At 45.8% G+C, this 20,615-nt stretch overlaps 1 protein-coding gene across 1 annotated transcript in view; it reads left to right on the top strand.

Moving 5' to 3' along the window:
• The window catches only part of MORC2 (MORC family CW-type zinc finger 2), a 1,452,408-nt gene that overhangs the window by 775,450 nt on the left and 656,343 nt on the right, over positions 1 to 20,615 (top strand). The window lies entirely within an intron of this gene.

Here is a 20,615-nt window from a genome sequence, read left to right as displayed (position 1 = left end):
AAAGTGAAGCAGTCTGGCTTCAAAAAATGCAACTCCTGCACTCAGAAAATGTCCTTAACGGATGGACACACTAGTTGTGTCTACTGTAACGGATGGACACACTAGTTGTGGCTACTGTTCAGGTGCGGTGCACCTCCAAGACTCATGTTCAATATGTCATAGTTTCAGTTCCAGGGTTCTACAGGAACGTAGAAACTAACTGATGGTTAAGGGACTGCTTCCGTTTGCTGAGGCTGTCGAAGGGAACCAGACCTCTTCAAAATCGTCCCAGTCACCAAAGTCGGACAAATCTGCAAAAAGAACTTCTTCCTCGGCTCCTGCCTATCAGCCGGCTAAGAAACCCTCAGTGTTCGACTTCGAACCTGAAGGCTCTTAGGCCCAAGAAAATTACTCCTTCGGTTCCACCAGTATTGTCGGTAACGACTGGGATTCATGTACGGAGCTGGTTCCCAACCTTGGAGCCGGTATCCTCAGTCTTCCAGTCACCCATCTTAGTCTGTGGCTGGTAGCATAAAGTCACCGGCCCCGTCCTCTCGATCATCCAGGAGTCTATCAGGTGACGGTGTGGAGGTTGCTTCTGACTCCGGCGCTAGCCAAGATCCTTTCGAGTCCAGCCCACAAGGATTTGGAACAGACTTCTATTCCTGCCCCTTCTGCTGTTCCTCCTCCGACCAGAGTGGTTTTGGAGCCGTTGTGCTTGGATGTCTTCGTGGTGGAACCGTCTGGTCCGAGACTCACCCCTGTGTTTTCGGTACCATGTTCTGTTGAGATGTCTGGGAGCTGACGCTGCCCCGTCTGGTCAGACCCTTGTGCGTGGGTGAGCTCGCCACCTACATCAGCCTGGTAGCCCACCTCCTTGGTTCGGGAGAAGTCTCCTGGTTCGTTGTAGTCGAAGGCTACCTCGGGCCCAGGTCATGGTGCCTTCAAGGTGATGAGTGTGCTGTCACCCCTGGGGGTTCCACCCTTGGATCCAGGCTCTCTTCCCCCAAAAGTGCCGGTGTCTGCCTCTGTACCACCCCCCACCCCACCCCCACGTAGAGAACCAGTGCCTCAGGATGCCCTGTTGGGTGAGTCTTTCTCTTATTAAACCTCCCCAAAGGAGCCCTCCGGAGAGGTCCCTCAGAACAGAACTTGTAAGAGGAAACATCTAGACTCCCCTGAGGAGTCTTGTCACTTCTGATATGGACTTAGAGGATTCAGAAGGGTCCCCGTGGTCACCCTCTGAGGATGTCTCCTTCTCAGACATCCTAGAGATCCTGAAATAGAGAGGTGGTTGGAAGACCCTTACACCATCTGAGGATAAGTCCGTATACCTGGAGGTATTTGGATCTCGACCCTCCACCTCCTGGGTGTCTCTGCCTTTCGCCCAGCTCCTTGGTGTAGTCATTCGAAAGGTGTGGGGCTCTCCAGAATCTGTAGAACCTGTTCCAAGGAGGCCCAACAAATTCATAACTGCCCCATCAGATAAGGAGTTCTTAACCAAAGGTGTCCCGGTAGATGCTATGGTGGTGTCAGCAGCCACCAAAAAGGAGTTAGCTGAGACTTCATCTTTCCATCCACCAAATAAGGAGTCTTGAACAATGGACAGATATGGGAAAGCGTATGATATTAGGTAGTCCAATCTCATCTTCATTTTTACATATGGGTTCAGAGCCGATCCTCTGCTACAACTCTGCCGATTTACAAGCTGGAAGACTTCTGGATGGCTCGTGGCTAAGCAGGTATCCCATGGTGCACCAGTACAATCCCAAATCTCGTTTGCTGCGTCGACTAGTTCGGTTGTGCTTCTCTGGCTAAGGTTTTCAAAATTCTTCATATTGTATCATGTTCAATGCTTTAGTATTGTATATTTAGTATTGCTAATGTATCAGGCAGTTGTTTTGCCTTTTTTGAGTGCAACTTAGTTTTCTAGTTGTTTATTGGTTCACTGTGTGCCCGTTAGTTTTAGGCAATGTTGCGCATTATTTATTAGGTAGAGTTTTTGGCGGTTTTCTTCTATTAGTCAATAGGGGCTCCTGTTGTCTTGTCTGTTGTTGTTCTGGCTTTTTTTGGCCACCGTTAGCAGTTAGTTTTCTGCTATTTGGACTTTGTTTTTGGTGGGGTTCCGCTTGTGAAGTTACTAGGATTGTAAGTTTATTTAAGAATAGAAAGTTATTGTGTCATTTACAGTTTCTTTTGTGTGCTTGAGCTTTCCTTTCGGGTCTGTTTAAGTTAGAAGACCCAGTTTCACTACACCGGGCTAGGCCCGTTTAAGTTAGAGGACCTAATCCTCGTGTAACTCCTCCTTAGGGCTAGGCCCATTTTAGAGGACCTAGTCCTTCTTTCCTTTCTTTCTCCTTTCAGTCTCACTGAGCTGTGTGTGTAGATATGTCTAAGGAAAGTAAGGAGCATAAACCCTCGGGGTTCAAAAAGTGTATGAAATGCTCCAAATGATGTCCTTAACGGATGGCCACAGTAGCTGTCTACTGCTTAGGGGCCATCCACTTACAGGAGTCGTGTTTGTTCTGCCATGCTTTCTCTCCTAGAGTGTTACAGGAGAGGAAGAACAAACTCACTCAAGGGTCTATTGAAACCATGCTTTGAGGAAGCACGATCCAGCTCTTAGGCTTCCTCTAAGTCTAGGAAATCAAAATCCTCCAAAAGGCCTTCTCCGGCACCGATTGGTGTCTCGGAGCCACCTCTTAAACAATCAAGACAGTCAAAATCTGCCTCCTCGACTCCTCAGCCTTCGGAGCCGAAGGAGAGCATCATGGTGGTGTCAGTCGGTTACAGGGGTTTCGGAACCGATCTCTGAAACAGTTGATACAGCAGTTGATTCTGCTACTCGGAACAGGTCTGTAAGCTCCCTACCGGTGTCCATAACAATTAAGTCTCCAGTGCCCCCCAGGTCAAGATCCCCAACTATGTCTTCCAGGACCCTTTCAGAAGAAGATGTGGAGAGGGTAGTGCTGAGACTCTAGTCGTCTGCCTTGCCAGAATTATTGTTAGCTCTGTCCCAGTTGGCTCCGGAGCTACTTGACCCAGATTTGCCCTTGTCTGCTATTCCTCCTCCGAGCCATACTGGCCTTTCGGAGCCAGAGTGCTTGATGCCAACAGAGGAAATGCCGGCTCCAACTCACCTTGTTGCTGCCTTGGAGCTGGGTTCGGCTCAGACACGCTCGGTGCCATCCGTCGTGGCCAGAGGCCGGAGCTCTCCTGTCGGCACTGGCAGGGAGGGTTAGAATCTATCTTCTTAGGTTCCGAGCCTTCCTCTCGGTGCTTCGGCCAGGGTGAGCTCGGACCCTGCATCTATCTCGGAGCCGACAGCTCTGACTCCAGCATCAACCCGCACCTCTTCGGAGCGGGGGAGGTCTTCAGAGCCAGAGAGGTCGGCATTTAGAGATGATGAGAGCATGCTGTCTCATTCTCCAGCACCTACCACTGGCACCGGCACTCTTCCCCCGAGTGCACCCACTTCAGTCTCAGCCCCTACTCTCTCTGGAGACAGCAGAAACCTGCAGCCTCAGGAGCCATCGGCTGGTGGCCCCCACTCTTCCGAGGCTTCCCCGGAATATCCTTCCGAGGAGCCTCCCCAGAAGAAGTTATGTAAGAGGAAACATATTGACTCCCAGGATGAGTCTTTGACATCGGACACTGACCTCGAGGAGTCAGAAGGGTCCCCCAAGTCATCCTCTGATGATGTCTCCTCTGGACATTTTAGACATCCTTGGGCAGAGGTGCGACTGGCCCACTATTAACCCTTCTGATGAGGAGTCTGTATACCTAAAGGCTTTCGGGTCTCAACCTTCTGCCTCTTGGGTGTCTCCACCTTTTGACGAACTAATGGATCTAGGCAGTCGAAAGGTGTGGGATATTCCTGACACCGTGGAGCCAGCCCCGAGGAGACCAAATAAGTTCTTGTCTGCCCCTCCTGGTAAAAAGTTCTTGTCCAAGGGTGTTCCCTTAGATGCCATGGTGGTGGCCACGAAGTAGGAGTTAGTGGAGACCTCTTCATCTGCACATCCGCCAAACAAGGAGTCTCGGCAGATGGACAGATTTGGGAAGCGTATTTTTAGTTCAGCGGCCTTTACCCTTTGGTCGTTGAACTATCTCACGCACTTTACGAAGTTGCGGAGGGATCCCCTCAAGGAGTTAGGAGATTCCATACAAGGTGCGTGTACTGAAGGGAGATCCTGACAAAATTTCTTCTCGGTTGTCCACCTTAAATTCTGTGGTTAACTCTTCCATGCGACTTATATCTTATGCTGCAGATGGAGCGAGTAGAGCAGCGGGTTCCGGAGTTGCCTTGAGGTGCCACTCCTGGATGCGTTTATGTAATTTTGCATAACCGTTCAAGTCTACTTTCACCAACGCCCCGTTTGATGGTTCCTCATTGTTTGGTTCCAAGGTGAAGGATACACTCCCTCGGTGTGAGCAAGAAGGAAAGACGCTGTCTGCCGTGGGAGTGCGTTTTACTGTTCCTTCCAGACCATACCCCAAGGGTCAAAGAGGCGGTAAAATGTGGTTCGAGAAGTCCCAGAGGGTCTCTCCTGACACACGGTGAATCCTCCTTCAGAGGCAGAGGAGGAGGAAATGGCAGATGTCGCCCTAGAGGCAGGAGCGGTCTGCAATATCAACAAGGCCGTGATTCCTCTCGAGGACGGCCTTATCAGTGCTCCTGATGTGGAGCCCGACTGCGCTTCTCTGGGGCCGGTCGGGGGTAGCATTTCTTTGTACCAAGAAGCCTGGCTAAATATCACTCAAGACAAGTGGGTACAAAGAGTTGTTACCAGAGGCTATATCATACCCTTTTCCCTATCACCGTTTGTTCCCAAAAGGATCCCAAATGTCCCACCCAATTTCAGGGATCAGGCAGCTGTGGAGATCAACAAGTTGCTCGCAAAAAGAGTCATCCAGCCCGTCCCAGCACACCATATAGGATCTGGAACTTACTCCAGGTTCTTTTTAGTTCCAAAACAAACCGGAGATTGGAGGCCAATATTGGACCACAGCAGATTGAACAAATCAGTGAAGGACAAGTTTTGGATGGTAACACTGCAGTCTATACTCCCGTTGTTAGGGAAAGACTTTTGGATGTGCGCTCTGGGTCTTCAGGATGCCTATTACCACATAAAAATGGACAAGGCGTCCAGAAGCTATCTACGCTTCCGGCTGGGAACCAGTCACTATTAGTTTTGCGCTCTGCCCTTTGGTCTCACCACAGCCCCCAGGGTGTTCACCAAATGCATGGCAGTAGTGACAGCTCACCTGAGACGTCAGGGATTCCAGGTGTTTCCGTATTTGGACGACTGGCTCCTGACCGCCCCCACCAGGCATCTACTCCTTCAATACAGGGATGCCACGATTCAGCTTTGTGCTCAGTTAGGGATCTCCATAAATTGGAAAAAAATCTGCATTATTGCCCTCTCAATCTGTGATTTTTATAGGCGCAGAGGTAGACACAGTGAACATGACAGCTCGTCTCCCCGCCTAAAGGGCACAGAACGTAATCTCCCAAGTTCAACGCTTTCTCCTGTTGCAAAACGTCAGTGAAGTGGGTTCTTCAGCTCCTCGGGACTATGGCTTCCACAATTCTATTGGTACCATTAGCCAGGTTACACACAAGAATTCTCCAGTGGCTTCTGTTTTCCCAGTGGTCCTTCCAATTTCTCCCATGGAGTCATCCTATCCTGCTGATGGAATCATGCAAGAAGGACCTTCGTTGGTGGTTAGAGCCCAGTCATCTGATCAGGGGTGCCTCCCAGATCGGTTGGGGGAGCATTATCTCGGCAGAACTGCCCAAGGCACATGGCAAGAACACGGGGCTCATCTGCCCAAGGCACATGGGCAAGAACACGGGGCTCATCTGCATATCAGTGTTCTGGAGATGAGGGCAGTGCTTCTGGCATTGCAAGCACTTCAAGACCTTCTCCCTCTAGGGACAATTGTGATACAATCAGACAACATGTCGGTGGTTTGGCATATCAAAAAACAGGGCAGTAGCAGATCTTACCCACTCTGTCGAGAGGCCATGCGAGTTTGGGAATGGGTGAATTCTTCCCAGTGCTTTCTGGTTGCAGCGCACATTCCAGGGATGACTAACGTGATAGCCGACAAGCTCAGCCGAGCAGTCCTAATGCCTCACGAGTGGTCTCTGAAATGGGAAACAGTGGATCCGATTTTCCGGAAATGGGGACAGCCTTGCTGTGACGTTTTTGCCAGCCCAGTCAATACCAAATTCAGCAGCTATTTTTCCCTCATTCCCCCTCCGGGGGAGTCTCCCAGAGACACTCTGGCTCACGATTGGCTCATGAGACTTCTGTATGCTTTTCCTCCAATCCCTCTCATTTCCAAAGTGATTCAGAAAGCCAGTCGTCTGGGAAGCAAGTTGATCCTCATTGCTCCTTACTGGCCTTGTCAGGTCTGGTTCCCTTTCCTCGAGCTTCTCCTCCTGGACAATCCTTGGATTCTAGACCCAGCTCCAGATCTATTGACTCACATGTCTGGTTCACTACACCCCTCAATCCACACCCTCAGATTGACAGCGTGGCTACTCCAGTTCCATCCATAGTCAGGCTTCATGATGTATCATCTTCAGTGTCACATATTCTTAAGTCATCCCATAAACCTTCAACTAGGAGGCTGTATGGCAGTAAATGGAAAAGATTTTCTGTTTGGGCACAGAGAATGAATGTAGATCCATACACTGCTTCTATGTTTGTGATTCTGGATTTTCTGTCTGAGCCTTTTCAACAAGGATCAACCGCTGCCACTATTAGAGTCCAGTTGGCGGCTATTTCTCATTTAGGTTTTCCAGATACCAATTTAACGTCTCAAGCTATGCAAGACCTTTTTGAAAGGGGCCACTCTGTTGAGACCACCTCTGCAAGAACCAGTGGCTTCTTGGGATTTAAATTTTGTGTTGTCCAAATTGACTTCTCCACCCTTTGAACCTTCCCACTCATCTTCTCTAAAATTTTTGTCTTTGGTCCTGGACCCTTCAAGTCTTAAATGCCCCTTTTGACAGCTCGTCCTTGTTTAGGCCAAAAGTGAGAGAGACTCTGACCAGGTGCGAGCAAGAAGGTAAAACTCTTGACTGCTGTGGGATTACGTTTTTCTGTTCCTACCAGGCCTTATCCCAAAGGTCAGAAGGGTGACAAAATGTGGTTCTGTAAATCCCAAAGAGCTTCGCCGGATGCACTTAATGTTTCCCTCAGGGGCAGAGGGGGAAATAATGGAAGATGCCGACCACGTGGCAGAGGGGGTCCGCAAAATCAGGGAGACAGAAATACTTTCTCTGGCAAGGCCATTCCAGTGCTCCTGAAAGGAGGCTCGCCTGCCCACCTCTGGAGGTAGTCAGGGGCAGGCTGTCACTGTACCCAAAAGCCTGGCTGAACATCACTCAAGACAAAATGGGTACAGTTGATAATTTCCAGGAGATACAACATACCCTTCTCCACCCCACCCCCACAAGCAAGAAAGATCAGTCCCAGACAGTCCACCCTGTCAAAGGGATCAAACAACCCTAGGGATACAAAGGTTGCTAAGAAAGAGTCATCCAAGAAAAGTCCCCAAAGACCATATCGAATCCGGAACTTACCCAAGGTTCTTTTTAGTTCCAAAGAAAACCGGGAACTGGATACCTTTCAACTGTGCAGATTTCTGCAAAATGTCCAGATTTTTGGCTCTCATTTTCCTGGCAAATCACTGGGATGATCTCGGGATTGTAGTCACTAAATGACATACATTTGTGTTTCAGACTTCAAATCCATCAGAAAATTTATATTAAAATACAAATCCATCAAAAAAAATTATATTAAAATATGTCCTGTTACTCTAGCAACTTTCTAAGTTTATAAGAGCAGTACTTGAAATATGTGTCCCTTTTTGTAAACCCATTTTGTCAAGCTTTGTACAGATTTTTTTGCATTAAGAGGTTGAGAGGTACAGGCACATCTTGGATCTCAGCAGGCTGAGCAAGTCCGTAAAAAAAAAAAAGCAAAGTTCTGGATGGTGACACTGCAGTCTGTACTCTCCTTTCTGGGACAAGACAATTGGATGTGCTCAATCGATCTTCAGGATGCGTACTACCATATAAAAATGGACAGGTGATCCAGGCCTATTATAACCCAGGTAAAGTGGGTTCTAAATATCGTGTCACAAGGCTACAAGTTTAATTTCCATACCCTGCCAAAGGCAAACGGCTGGCCAGATCTGCTAAAAAATCAGTGGGCAGAGGCACAAAAACAATTCTCATCCCTCATGGACATGGGAGCCATTCAACAAGTACCAGAGCAAGAGCAGGGACAAGGGTTTTACTCAAGACTGTTCTTGGTGCCCAGAAAGGACAAGGCCTGGAGGCCATTACTGGACCTATCTATTCTGAGCACATTCCTGGATATACCAAAATTCAAGATGTTGACTTTGCAGCAGCTTCTGCCCATGTTGGGCAAGAACGCTTGGCTTGTGACTTTAGACCTAAGAGAGGCATACCTGCTTGTCCCAATCAGACATATATGCAGAAGATACCTCAGATTCAAGGCTGGCTCAATGCATTACCAATTCTCAGCACTGCCCTTTGGCTTACCTACTGCGCCCAGGGTCTTTACAAAATGCCTGGCACCAGTAATTGTATTCTGCAGACAGAGGGATACAAGTATATCCTTACTTGGATGACTGTCTGATTCAAGCAGAGAACAAGGACATTCTTCTACAGCATCTGGCATTTGTGAAAAGACTTCTAACATGCCTAGGGTACACAGTCAACGAAAAGAAATCAAAACTAGTACCCACTCAAGAGAGAATATTCCTGGGTGCAAGCTTAAATACAACTGCCCAGATGGCTTATCTCACGCCAGACAAACAAAGGCAACTGACTACCTATTTCAAAATGTTGGCAACAAAGGCCCAGTTATCTGCAAGAAAAATTCTGCATGCTTTGGGCTTCATGGCATCCTGCATCCTAGGTTTACTATCAAAATTTCGAACCGCACTTCGTCGACTGTACTATCGTCGAACACGGAAGTTCGAAAATGGGAATGTCGAAGTAAAAAAAACAATCTAGGAAGGGGTTTTAACATGGGTCGAGGTAGGGGAGATGTTTGTAGTTCGGAATAATACTGAACACCTACCTCAACCCATGTTAAAACCCATTCCTAGATTGTTTTTGACTTCGACATTCCTGCCAACTTCCATGTTCGACGATAGTACAGTCAACTGAGTGCGGTTCGAAATTTTGATAGTAAACCGCATCCTACTAATTCCATATGCAAGACTGCATATGAGGAAACTTCAATGATACCTAAAAAGTGTTTGGACTCAACATTGCCACAGCCTGGAAACTATGATTACTCTCATTCCCTGCCTGCAACAGGAGTTTAGATGGTGGGCAAAGGCTATTCACCAAAACCAGGGACAGCCATTCACATTACCCCCAGCCAGGCAGACACTAACAACGGATGCATCAGATTATGCCTGAGGGGGCCCACATGGCAGGAAGATGCATTCAGGGCACATGGACCTCAAACCAAATGCACCTACATATCAATCAAAAGGAGATGCTAGCTGTTCATAATGCACTGACAGCCTTCAAGGACCTACTTCATCCAGGACAACTACTGATAAAGACAAACACCACAGTCATGTGGTATATAAACAAGCAGGGGGTCACACATTCTTACCCCCCTTTGCAGACTAGCCATGACTTTGTGGGACACAGCACTGTCTTACCAAGTACATCTGCAGGCACAATTCCTGCCAGGAAGGAAAAATACTCTGGCAGACAAACTAAGCAGAAACCTCATGGATCCCCACGAGTGGCAGCTGGATCCACAAGTCTTCAGCATGATAACAAGGAAATGGGGATGCCCGGACATAGATCTATTTGCCTCCCCTCACAACTACCAACTAAAAAGATTCTGCACAAGGATTTATCACAGACAAGCATGGAAAGTGGACGCCCTATCTTTCAGCTGGAAAAACCTATCAGTATATGCCTTTCCCCCTCTGCCTCTCCTCCCCAAGGTACTCCTAAAGGTCAGACAGGAGAGGCCAAAGATGATACTGATTGCCCCAGACTGGCCCCGCCAGTACTGGTATCCAATACTAAGGAACTTGTCTCAATGCCCAGCGTGGACCTTACCTCAAATTCCTCATCTACTGTCCCAGCAAAACAGTCAGATCCTGCACAGCCAACTCAGGACTTTAAACCTGGCAGCATGGCGGATAATGTACTCATACAAAACACACCTCTCAGTAAAGCTGTGATGGAAGTCATTTTGGAAGCCAGAAGGCCTAGTACTAGAAAATCTTATGCTGGAAAATGGAAGAGATTCTGTGCTTGGAACTAGGCACAAGGAACTGATACAGCTGTGCCAAATATTCCTCGGATTTTGCAGTACTTAACTGAGATGCTGGACAAAGGCCTATCTTTTTCATCTATTAAAATTCATGCCTCTGCCATTTCGGCTCATTACAATACAGAGCCACCAATCTTTTCTCATCCCTTATTAAAGCAGTACCTCAGAGGAGCCAAAAATTTAAGGCCTCCAAGGAGATCACCAATGCCTGCATGGGACCTCAACTATGCCTTCGAAAAACTCACCCTGCCTCCTTTTGAGCCAGCTGTGCTACTGCTGATATAAAGTTTTTATCTTGGAAAACAGCTCTGCTCCTAGCAATAACTTCTGCAAGACTAGTTTCAGAGCTACAGGCACTCATGGCTGTGGAACCTTTTATCATTTTATATCCAGACAGGGTCTCTGAGGACAAACCCAACATTTATGCCTAAGGTGGTGTCCAGCGTAGCTCTTAACCAAACTATTCACCTGCCAACTTTTTATCCAAATCCACAGAACAAGGGGGAGAGAATTCTGCATTCTTTGGACGTACACAGACGACTTACATTCTACTTGGACAGAACCAAAGTTTTCAGAAAGACAGAGCAATTGCTAGTGACATATGCTGCAGGATCACAAGGAAGGGCTATCTCAAAGCAGACTATTTCAAAGTGGATAGGCCACTGCATTCGTTTCTGCTATGTACACCATGGCAAGCCAGTGCCTAAGGGCATTAGGCCACATTCAACCAGAGCTGCAGCCACTTCAACAGCCTTTCTCAGGGGAGTACCTAACAAGGACATTTTAGAGGCTGCTACTTGGAGTTCGGTGCACACCTTTACAAAGCACTATCATCTGCCACTCTACTCTAAATCCAGGGCAGGCTTTGTCACTGCAGTTCTGCAGGGCCTCATAGCCGCTCCTAATTCTGTTTAGCTCCAGCCTACCAACCATAGCTTTGGAACTATACCCAAATGTAATGACTGCAACAGTGAAACTCGAAGAACATAGTACAGTTGTGTACACTTACCATAAATGTAGATGTTAGAGTGTATTCACTTTTGCAGTCCAGGTTACCCACCCGCCATCCCCCTTTTTCTTTTGATGGAACCTATCTTTCCTCCTCTGATTTATACTACCTATGTGGTGTATTTGCTTGTAGATGAAGGTAAAGTTTATATTGGTGCATATATATATATATATATATATATATATATATATATATATATATATATATATATATATATATATAGGCACTTGACATCTGGGGCAAGAAAAACTAAAGAAAATTGCATCGACTGCCTCTTTTATACCCCTGACAACCTGACATAAGAGAAGGGGCGACAGCAGCCGATGCAGGACCCAGGATTTTGGAATTCGGGGCGACTGAGGGCAACCTGCCAGCAGAATTACCCAAATGTAATAACTGCAACAGTGAATACACTCTAACATCTACATTTATGGTAAGTGTACACAACTGTACTTTATGGTTCTACTTCCATAGAACAAAGGAGTTTAGAAAATCTGACCAGCTATTCGTCTTCTTCTCAGGTAACAGAAAAGGTGCAACAGTTTCTTAGAGTTACCTTATCTAAATGGCTTGCTGATACTATTACCTATGCATATAATTTTCAACATAAACAATTGCCAGGGAAGATTAGGGGTCACTCAACAAGAGCTATATCAACTTTGACTGCCTTTCAGGCCAGATTACTTATGGACTCAATTTGTGCGGCAGCCACATGGGTCAGTCCTCATACTTTCATCACTCATTACAAAGTACATGTGGCCTCCCGGAACAGACCTTCCTTTGGTTCCACTGCTCTGAAGAACTTATTCCCTTGAGCCACCCGAGAAAGAAGGTACTAGGGACGCTGTCCCAACCAGCATGAATGAAGGTGAGATAGGACAACATAACATTAAGAAGTCATGTACTCACCATAATGTTCCATGATGTTCATCGTGTTACCCTGCTGCAGTCATCACACTTGGGTTATCCTGCCGTCAGGCGGTCCCACAGACTGCCTGAATTCCAAAGTCTTGGTCCGGCGTCGGTTGCTGTCGCTTCTTCCCTGACGTCAGTGTGCCAGGGGTATATAAGAGGCATCTGATGCCATTTTCTTCAGTCTTTCTTGCCACGCGGTGCCCGAAGCAGAAGCAGTTCGCAAGTGTCGGTCGGCCGACACCTGAGATTTTCATCAAATTTCAGTCCGAAGTCTTCAAAGCAAAGTACCTCGTTGGGGAACCTTTTCTTGCCTCAGTCCAATGTCAGAAAAAGTTAACAGTTGCATTTCTTGTGGGAAGCAAATACCTCATAAGGACTTTCATTCTTATTGTATACCTTGCCTAGGCCCAGACCACGACGTCACTGGTTGTCGGTTTTGTGCTAGGTTCAATAAGCGAACTATAAAGCGACGCTTTGATTTCGCACGACACTACTTCGGTAGGAAATTTAATTACACTATGCCGTCGGAGCAACCGACTACCGGCGTGCATAAAAAAACGCAAAGATAAAGACAGGCAGCCTAGATCCAAGCCAGACTCCGAGGCCTCGGCTGGGCTGGTTGCCGGTTCTCTGGTTTTCAGTGAGGCGCCTAAACAGCCCCTGGCGACCGCAGAATTGGAACCCCAGACCGCTTTGGATTCTCAAGCAGAGAGTTCTAGGCCGACGCAGCCATTTTCTTTAGGCCCTACCGACGATATTGCAGAAGGGGAAGCCGGTGCTGTGGAAACACCTTCGGTTTCAGAAGGTGTCTTCAGACCGACTACTCTCACCATAAAATCTTATGCTAAGCTTAAGACTCCTCTAAAACCAAAAAAGACTGCACATCAGTCTCCAGTTCAAGGCCCCATGCCTAAAAAACAGATGCTTAAAATGGCTGAAGATTTGATTTCTTTAATCGGGTTCCCAAACCCCCCCCCCCGACAAAAGGCCTAGACAAGAGGAGGATTTTGCCTCCACTGATAGTGTCTATTTCCTCAGGCTCCTCTGAGGAACAGGATTACTCCTTTCCCCCTTATGAAGATTCTGATGCTGAAGATTCCATTCCCTCAGCTTCTCCCCCTGAAGACTATTCCTTTGGGGAAACCTTACATACCATGAGGGAACATTTCCACTGGGAAGGTCAGGACTACTCCGACTCAAAGAAAAGGTTCCGAGAGTTTCTTTTACTCCCCCAGCACAGACCATTTGCTATCCCTCCAGTTTTAGACATTGTGGATGATATTTACTTAGAATCTAGTCTAAATCCAGATTCTCTGCCTCCTGCTCCAGCCAAACCTGATAGATATTATAGAGTGCCTGACCCACACAAATTCCTTTATTAAAGCCCTGTTGCTGACCCAGAGACAATCTCATAGGGTCCCAGAGGGGCTAAGGCTTCTGTGGCTGAAAATCCTGTACCCTCTGAAAGGGACTCCAGAGCACTAGATAGGTGGGGGAAGAAGGTTTACACCTCAGCTACTCTAGCTATGAGAGCACTAAATTGTCAATTTCACATGCTTAAATACCAGCAATTCCTAATGTCTCAAATAAAACAAAAGATGAGCACGCACCCTCAACAGTCTGAATTCAAGGAAATGCAGGATCTGTTGCATGCAGCTGAACAGGTGGGCAAACATACTTTACAATGTGGATTTGATTCCTTGGAAGCTTCCTGTGGAGCAGCTGTTACTGGGTCTGTTATACGTAGGCATGCTTGGTTACAGGAACAAACTCTGCCTGATTGTGTTAAAGCAAAGTTACTAGATGCACCTTTACAGCAGGATGTCTTATTTGGGGTTAAAGCAGAAGAGGTTTTAAAGAAAATGGAGGATAAGGCAAAATCTATGCAGACGGTCAAAGATTTCTTACAGGTACAACCCTCACGCTTCAGCAGAAATTGGCCAACAAAAAATTGGTCCTTTCCAGATTCTGACACCACAGAGGGGTAAATACAGGGCCCCCAAGGGGCAGAGGACAAGCACAAATCCCTTACAAACCTCGCCAATGGGGCACTGCAACACAGAAGGGAGGAGAAGACAGGTCCCAAACTACTAGAAGGCAAATGCAATGACTTAAACTTCACACTGCCGAGCAAAACTCTCTTGGCAGCTCCCTTGGGAGGAAAATTAACATTTTTTCAGACAACTGGCACATCGTCACAAAGGACAAATGGGTCCTAGACATTATCTCACAAGGATACAGATTCCATTTCCACACCTTGCCAAGGATAAAAGGAATGCCAAACCTGCCACAAAATCAATGGGCAGAGACACAGAAACAAATTACAGCTCTCATGGACATGAGCCATTCAACTGGTACCTACCAATTCTAAACGCCTTCTTGCAAGTACCCAAATTCAAGATGCTAACACTACAGCAGCTTCTTCCCATGTTGGGCAAGAAAGCTTGGCTAGTAACGTTGGACCTCAAGGAGGCATACCTGCATGTCCCTATCAGACAAAATTGCAGAAGATACCTCCATTTCATTGCAGGTTCAACCCATTACCAATTCTCTGCACTGCCCTTAGGCTTATCTACTGCGCCCAGGGTCTTCACAAAATGCTGGCACCAGTAATTGCATACTGCAGACAAAGAGGAATTCAAATATACCCATACCTGGACGACTGCCTCATTCAAGCAGAAAGCAAGGACATTCTCTTACAGCAAAATATGACATTCCTGGGTGCCAGCTTGAATACAATGGCCCAGATGGCTTATCTGACGCCAGACAAACTACAACTAACTCAATACTTCAAAATAATGGCAACAAAGACCCAACTCCCTGCAAGAAAAATTCTGCAGGCCTTGGGCTTCATAGCATCTTGCATACTACTAATACCATTTGCAAAACTTCATATGAGGAAATTACAATGGTACCTAAAAAGCATATGGACTCAACACAGCCAGAGCTTGGAAACAATGATACCTCTCATTCCCTGTCTACAACAGGAGTTTCTATGGTGGCCACAGGCATGTCACCTCAACAAGGGTCAGCCTTTCACCTTACCCCCAGCCAGGCAAGCTATGACAACAGATGCTTCGGACTATGCCTGGGGGGCACACATGGCAGGACGGTGCGTTCAAGGCATATGGACTGCAGATCAAAGGAATCTGCATATCAATCAAAAAGAATTGCTAGCTGTACCGAATGCCCTGACTGCCTTCAAGGACCTCTTACATCCAGGACAGCTTATAAGGACAGACAACACCACAGTAATGTGGTACATAAACAAGGGGGTACACACTCCTACCCTCTATGCAGGCAAGCAATGACCTTGTGGAACACATAACTGGCTTACCAAGTTCAATTACAAGCTCAATTCGTGCCAGGAAAAAAGAACATATTGGCAGACGACCTAAGCAGAAACATCATGGATTCCCACGAGTGGAAACTGGCTCCACAAGTATTTGCAATGATAACTCAAAAATGGGGGCGCCCAGACATAGACCTGTTTGCCAACCCCCAAAACTATCAGCTATCAAAATTTTGCATGAGGACATTTCACCATCAAGCTTGGAAAGTGGACGCACTCTCATTCATTTGGGAAATGCTGACAGCATATGCCTTTCCTCCATTGCCCCTTCTCACAAAGGTGCTGCTGAAAGTCAGGATGGAGAGACCCCGAATGATGCTCATTGCCCCAGACTGGCCACGCCAGCACTGGTACCCACTATTAAGGAACATGACCCAGGGCCCACCATGGATTTTACCACAAATTCCTCATCTGCTCACACAGCAAGGCAGTCAAATTCTACACAGCCAGCTCGAAACCTTAAATTTGGCTGCATGGCAAATCACCTAAGCAACCAGCCAGCTCCTCTTTCACAAGCTGTTATGGATGTTATTCTGGAGGCCAGGATGCCCAGCACCAGGAAAGCCTTCTCAGACAAATGGAAAAGATTTAGCGCTTGGAACCAAGCTAAAGGCCAAAATACCCTTCAGCCGGACGTACCTCGGATTTTACAATATTTAACTGAGATGTTACACAAAGGACTTTATTTTTCATCTATTAAAATCCACGCTTCAGCTATTTCAGCTCACTACAACACGGATCCTCCCTTCCACTTCTAAGGCAGTATCTCAGAGGGGCCAAAAACATTAGGCCTCCCAGGAGAGTGCCAACACCTACTTGGGACCTCAATTTTGTTCCGGAAAAACTTACGCTACCACCTTTTTGAGCAAGCTTTCTCAGCTGACTTAGTTTATATCATGGAAGACTGCCCTGCTGCTAGCAATTACTTCAACCAGAAGAGTCTCAGAGCTACAGGCACTTATGGCAGTAGAGCCTTTCCTCATTTTTCATCAAGACAAGAGTTTCTCTATGAACTAACCCCTCCTTTATGCCAAAGGTGGTATCCAGTGTGGCTCTAAAATCAAACCATCCATTTACCCACCTTCTTTCCAAATCCACAGAACAAAGGGGAAAGACTCCTGCATTCCTTGGACATTCACAGGCAACTACGTTACTACTTGGATAAAACTTAAGGTTTTCAGAAAATCTGACCAGCTTTTTGTATCCTATGCTACAGCATCACAAGGAAAGGCCATCTCAAAACAGACCATTTCCAAATGGATAGGACATTGCATACATTTTTGCTACACCCATCAAGGAAAACCAGTTCCTGCTAGCATAAGGCCCCACTCTACCAGGGCAGCAGCTACATCTACAGCCTTCCTCAGGGGGGTGCCAACCAAGAATATTCTGGAAGCTGCAGCTTGGAGTTCAGTACACACCTTCACCAAACACCATCACTTACCACTTTACTCTAAGACTAGAGCTGGCTTCGCCACTGCAGTTTTGCAGGGCCTTCTAGCCTCCTCTAACCCTGTTTGACTCCACCTCCCATCCTTAGCTTTGGGATTCTACCCAAGTGTGATGACTGCAGCAGGGTAACATGATGAAGATAGTACAGTTTTGTACCTACCATAAATGTAGATGTTCGAGTGTATACCCTGCTGCAGTCCAGGTTACCCTCCCTCCATCCCCTCTGACCTAACTAAAACCTTTCAATACCTTAAAATCTGCTACAACCTTTGTGGTGTATTTGCTTATATCTGGAGGGATGTTTTGTTTGTGCTAAACTTTTATTATTGGTACTATCTACTGACCACCTTTTGGGGGGGGCACCTGACATCTGGGGCAAGAAAAACTGAAGAAAATGGCGTTGGATGCCTCTTGTATACCCCTGGCGCACTGACGTCAGGGAAGAAGCGACAGCAACCGATGCCGGATGAAGACTTTAGAATTCAGGCCGACTGCGGGACCGCCTGACGGCAGGATAACCCAAGTGTGATGACTGCAGCAGGGTATACACTCGAACATGTACATTTATGGTAGGTACAAAACTGTACTTTTGTTGTCCATGATCTCGCCTTCATTCTTGCATCCCACCCTCCTTCCCCCAACCTTCGCTCCTGGAGGATCAAGAGGAAATTTTTATTGTTGTAAAATGTTCTCTGCTTCCCTTCTGGCCTCATCAGTCATAGGCTAAGAATTGTTACCTTTGTTATTACTATATGGTTTCAAATATGTTACTAATCTGGAAACAAGAACTGGGTTATCTTTCCTAGGCATCATAGGTTAGGGTTTAGCCTCGAGCCAGTGGAAGCTCTCGAGCTCTAGTAATAGGCCGTGTCAGAACTAATGCTCGATTCAGAAACCAAACAACCAACCTGCAAGAATGAAGGCGAGATCATGGGCAACAAACATGGAATGTTATGGTGAGTACATAATTTTTTATTTTGGAAGTTAAATGAGTTGACACGCTTCAAAAATTCACTACAAAAAATCACTCTATCAGAAATATTGGGTGAACAAATAGGTGTAACTAAGGAAATGATTTTTTAAACTGGGATACAAGATCTGAATTGCCTAGACATAGTAAGGCCTTGCTGAGTTTAATTCTGGTGGCTGCGAAAAACTATTCTAGAAAATAGAAATCAAAGTCTAAACCAACTGTGTTTGAAGTAGTGAATATTGTAACAAGTAAAAGAACTGGAAGTGGGATCTATAGAAAAGGGTAGGTGCAAATTCCTTAGGAAAAAATGGAAAGTGTGGGAACAGTATATGCAGAATAATGTTTTGGAGGAGGAGTGAGGTTTAAAAGAAGGCAGAATTGAGCTGTTTATGTAATGTTGGATTGATGGCTATACAAAAAAGTATGTATAATGTTTATAACTTGGAGGATGTTAATATCGTTTGCCTTCTTTTATATAAATGCATGATTGCCTGTGTTTTAAGTGGTAATTCAGTAAAGGTGTAGGGCCCCAAAGGATGTGTGTGACCTTTCAAAAACATGTTAAATACATGCTTTGTTCTGTATCAGATAGCCAAGTATGTAGTTAATTACGCTGTTTTCTTGTTTAAGTTCTGTGGAAAATATTTTATTTTTTCAGTAGTTTAGCTAGGGCAGGGCTAGAGGGGCAACAGCCCCAGGCTCAAAGTGTAGGAGGGGCGCAGTCAGCCGATCCCATATCTGATGCAGTACTGGTATTTATTTATATATCTATATAAATATATATATATATATATATATATATATCTATATATATATATATATATATATATATAAAATAATTTTTTTTTTAGTAAAACATGAGAGCCTACTGCTTCATGCAACCAGGGTATAAAGTGTAGCAACTGTTTGCTGTAGTTTATAACAAAATTATTTACTTTAATAAAATGGAAGAGGGTCAAGTGCAAGGCGAAGAAATGAGACCTACATGGCTTGAGGGTGGGGGGCATCTGTTCATCTGGTTGTTTTTTTCCTCTTCACTTGAAGAGCAGAGGGGGTGAGGCTCTAGTTGAGCCAGCTACACTTCTTATTTTTTTTTAATGTTAACATCTTTTTGTATTGCCCAGTCTCAGAAATTCCAAATTGTTTCTTTAAATGTTACAGCAGGGTTGACTTGGATGGTGAGTTTGGGTATTTGTAGCTGCACCTCTGGCTAGTAGTTAGGTGAAGTCTGTAAAGTCTTCAGTGATACCTTCACTGAAAATGCTGCTTGACATTTTGGAAAGATTGAGGAGTAAAATGTCTGTTAAAAATCTAACATTTGCTATGGGCATTGATCAGTTAACAGCTTGTATGTGGAATCTTGCAATATTTACAGTAATTTGTATGGTATTTGGACAGGCTGTTGATATGGATTGTATATAACTATTTTTGTGAGTGAGGTTAGAGCTTTTTATGGATCATACATATAAATTAGTCTAAAACAAAAATGCAATATTTTCTTATGGTGGTGAGTTAGTGTAAATAAACGGTGTTCATTAACAGATTTAAACAGCTGTCATATTCATCTGTTGCAGTATTCTTTACATGAGGGAGTTTTTCTGGCTTAGGCGACTCAACGTTGACAAGTATATAGAAGTAAGAAGTCTTTCACTACTGTAGGGTGCATGGTTTGTCACATGTAGGCTATCATCGTACGCCGGCCATAAAAGGTACGTCTTCACTCACCGATTTCAGAACTTCTCTGCCACCAGTCCAAATGCCACCTTTGAATGTCAGTCTGCTCACCAGGTCATTAACTGTGTTCCAGACTTTTTGTGCGATAATTGCCCCACTGGGGAATTCTCGTTTCTTTTGCTACTGTTTTGTGGTGAGGTTCATATCATCCAAAAAAGGCAAATACCAGTGTGTTAGACTAATTCCACATAAATACAGTAAACTCTCAGTTAACCAGTACCCATGGGGATTGTTAGATGCTGCATAACTGTAGATGTTCGTCTTTCACTGTTGCAGTCATCACTTTGTGGGTTATCCCTGCTGGGTAGCCCTCAGACGGCCCGAATACCAGAGTAAAAGATTTCCCTCCTGCGTCGGCTGTCTAGGTGTATAGAGACTGACATCAGGGCTATAAAAGGAGACTGGCGACGTCATTGCATCAGTTTTTCTTGCAGTGGAGCCCGAAACAGAAGCAGTTTCGCAAGTGCGTTGGTGAGATGTTGCCAGAGTGAGGAGAACGCATCTAAAGCTAAGTACCCCATAAAAAGTATCCCACACAGAGACTTCCATTCCCTCTGTATCACCTGCCTAGGCCCAAACCATGACGTCCCTGGATGTCGGTACTGTGCCCTGTTTTAATGCTAGAAGAATTTAATCACCTTAATTAGAGGAAGCCAACCTACCCAAGCCACTTCAGCTAAAAGGAAAAGAGACTCTTCGCCTGAGGGTCTTTCTGACCAGGACTCAGAAGAATCAGGACTAGAATACTCTGACACTGAAGAACAGATATTTGCAGCTTGTGAGGATTCTGATGCTAAAGACCCTATTCCTGCTGCCACCCCTCCCTAGGACCTCTCTTTCGGG

Source organism: Protopterus annectens, chromosome 4.part0, assembly GCF_019279795.1.
Source record: "Protopterus annectens isolate FY-2018-M chromosome 4.part0, PAN1.0, whole genome shotgun sequence".
Classification (NCBI taxonomy): Eukaryota; Metazoa; Chordata; order Ceratodontiformes; family Protopteridae; genus Protopterus; species Protopterus annectens.
This window is presented reverse-complemented; position numbering and strand designations above follow the sequence as displayed.